General features: G+C 50.8%; 1 long non-coding RNA gene across 1 annotated transcript in view; it reads left to right on the forward strand.

Moving 5' to 3' along the window:
• LOC105543056 overlaps positions 1-2,472 on the forward strand; it is a 36,934-nt gene that overhangs the window by 19,064 nt on the left and 15,398 nt on the right. The window contains exon 2 of the long non-coding RNA XR_001006570.1: positions 1,485-1,973. This is a non-coding gene — a long non-coding RNA (uncharacterized LOC105543056). The remainder of the gene's footprint in view (positions 1-1,484; positions 1,974-2,472) is intronic.

Genomic DNA, 2,472 nt, shown 5'->3' on the forward strand with positions numbered 1-2,472 from the left:
AAAAAAAAAAAAAAAAAAAAAAGAATGCTATTATTCGATCAGACTTTAGGGTCTGAGAAGACCCAGGCAGGGTCTTAATGGGTTTGTTTTCGCATTCCATCCCTGATACTCAGGCACCAGTTTCTCCATTTCTTTGACGTTTAACTTACGCATTCATCAAAATTACAGTCAAGGGTTAGTGGAAACTGTTCTGGTTGCTAAAGGAAACCTGGCCTGTTACAGTGCGACCGGAACTAAAGCCCACTATAGAACACTGAAAATACCTGCAAACACTGACATTTAAATTACAGAAAATCAAGTTCATGCTCCCTCCCAGCTCTGTCCTCCGGAATTGCTAGTTAGAAACATGCACATTGTCCTAGGTTCAGTTTTGCAAGGACGGAGCCCGTCAGCGAAAGCATTTGTTTGATTTCATGCATTAATGTTTCCTTTGTCCATTTCCGTTTATTTATTTATTTATTTATTTGAGATGGAGTTTCGATCCTCTCGCCCAGGCTGGAGCGCAATGTCGCGGTCTCGGCTAACTGCAATATCCGCCTCCCGGGTTCAAACGATTCTCCTGCCTCAGCCTCCCAAGTAGTTAGGATTACAGGCATGCGCCACCACGCCCGGCTGACTTTTGTAGTTTTAGTAGAGACGGGGTTTCACCATGTTGCCCAGGATGGTCTCGAACTCCTGAGCTCAGGCAATCCACCCACCTCGGTCTCCCTAAGTATTGGGATTACAGGCGTGAGCCACCGCGCACGGCCTATTTTATTTATTTTATTTTATTTTAAGACGGAGTCTCACTCTGTCGCCCAGGCTGGAGCGCAGAGGCGCGATCTCGGCTCACTGCAACCTCTGCCTCCCCGGTGCAAGCGATTCTTGTGCCTCTTCCTCCTGAGTAGCTGGGATTACAGGCGCCCGCCACCACGCCTGGCTAATTTTAGTACTTTTAGTACAGACGGGGGTTTCATCATGTTGGCGGCCGGACTGGTCTCGAACTCCTAAACTCAAGTAATCCGCCCGCCTCAGCCTCCCAAAGTGCTGGAACTACACGCGTGAGCCACCGCGCCCGGCCCCATTTCCTTTCTTTTATTTTATTGTTTTCAGACGGAGTTTCGCTGTTGCCGCCCAGGCTGGAGGGCAGTGGCGCGATCTCGGCTCACTGCAACCTCCACCTCCTGGGTTCAAGCGATTCTCCTGCATCAGCCTGCGGAGTAGCTGGGATTACAGGCACATGCCACCACGCCCGGCTACATTTCCTTTAGTTTATTTTTTATAATTTACTAGCCTGTTTGTTGATAACAAGACTGGTGGTGCACAAGGTTGGGTCTTGGTTCATCGGGCGGCGGGCATGGGCCAGGTGGGAGGGTCTCCACCACCTGCTTCAAATCTCCAAGAAAGTGCAGGAAACACCATCAAGGCTGATTGTAAAGTTCTGGTTTGGCGCGGCGGGTAGGCGTTCCCACGCAGAAATGAGCACGAAAACTTTTGCTGTGCAGGTCGGCCCCAAGCGCTTCTTATTGGCTAATGTGGAGAGAACCTGGACACCCATTGGCTGAAATCTCCGTCTAATTGAGGCTGACTGAGAGCTTCCCTTCCTACTGTGTTGCCTGGAAGCGAACTGTCCGCCTAGTAACATCTGATCGCGTTTCCAATTGGTCACCGTTTACGGAAGCCCGCCCTCCCTTTTCCGGAAGCCCGGCGGACGCTGGGGCTGCAGGTGGAGTACAGGTGCACAGTGGGAAGTGTGATTGCGCAGAGTTGGGCTGTTCGGCCAAGCGCCCGCCGGACATGGGACGCTGGAAGGTCAGCGGCGTGAAGTCCTCGCCTTCAGCGTCCGCGGCTGGGAAATTGGCTGTCGCCACGGCGGGAACTAGGACTCTGGCTGCGTCCCGGCCCTTCCTCATCAGTCCACCGGACTCTGGGGCGCGCGCACTGGCGCGGATGTAGTTTCCTCACCTCTGACCCGTATTGTCTTGAGATTAAAGGTAAAAACGGGGCTTTTTCAGCTCACTCGGGTAAAACGCCCTTGTATTTCTAGGCAGGTGTTTTGTTGCAGAACGCCTCGAGGGGAGGGAGTGACCGGCAGGTTGAGGTTTATTAAATAAAATACATTCCTGGTTTATATTATGTTTATAATGCACCCCAACCTTTAACAAATCTCACGTTTTGCCATTTGTATTCTTTAGTGGACTGTCTCTGATAAGGACAGCCAGTTAAAATGGCATTTTTTTGTTGTTGCTAATTAAACCAATTTTTAGTTTTGGTGGTTGTCCTAACAGAAGCAACTTGTCAGGCTTTATAAAATCATATTTCTTTTCTTTTCTTTTTTTTTGAGGTGGAGTCTCGCTCTGTCGCCCAGGCTGGAGTGCAGTGGCCGGATCTCAGCTCACTGCAAGCTCCGTCTCCCGGGTTTACACCATTCTCCTGCCTCAGCCTCCCGAGTAGCTGGGACTACAGGCGCCCGCCACCTCGCCCGGCTAGTTT

This window comes from Mandrillus leucophaeus, unplaced genomic scaffold (assembly GCF_000951045.1).
Source record: "Mandrillus leucophaeus isolate KB7577 unplaced genomic scaffold, Mleu.le_1.0 Scaffold274, whole genome shotgun sequence".
NCBI lineage: Eukaryota > Metazoa > Chordata > Mammalia > Primates > Cercopithecidae > Mandrillus > Mandrillus leucophaeus.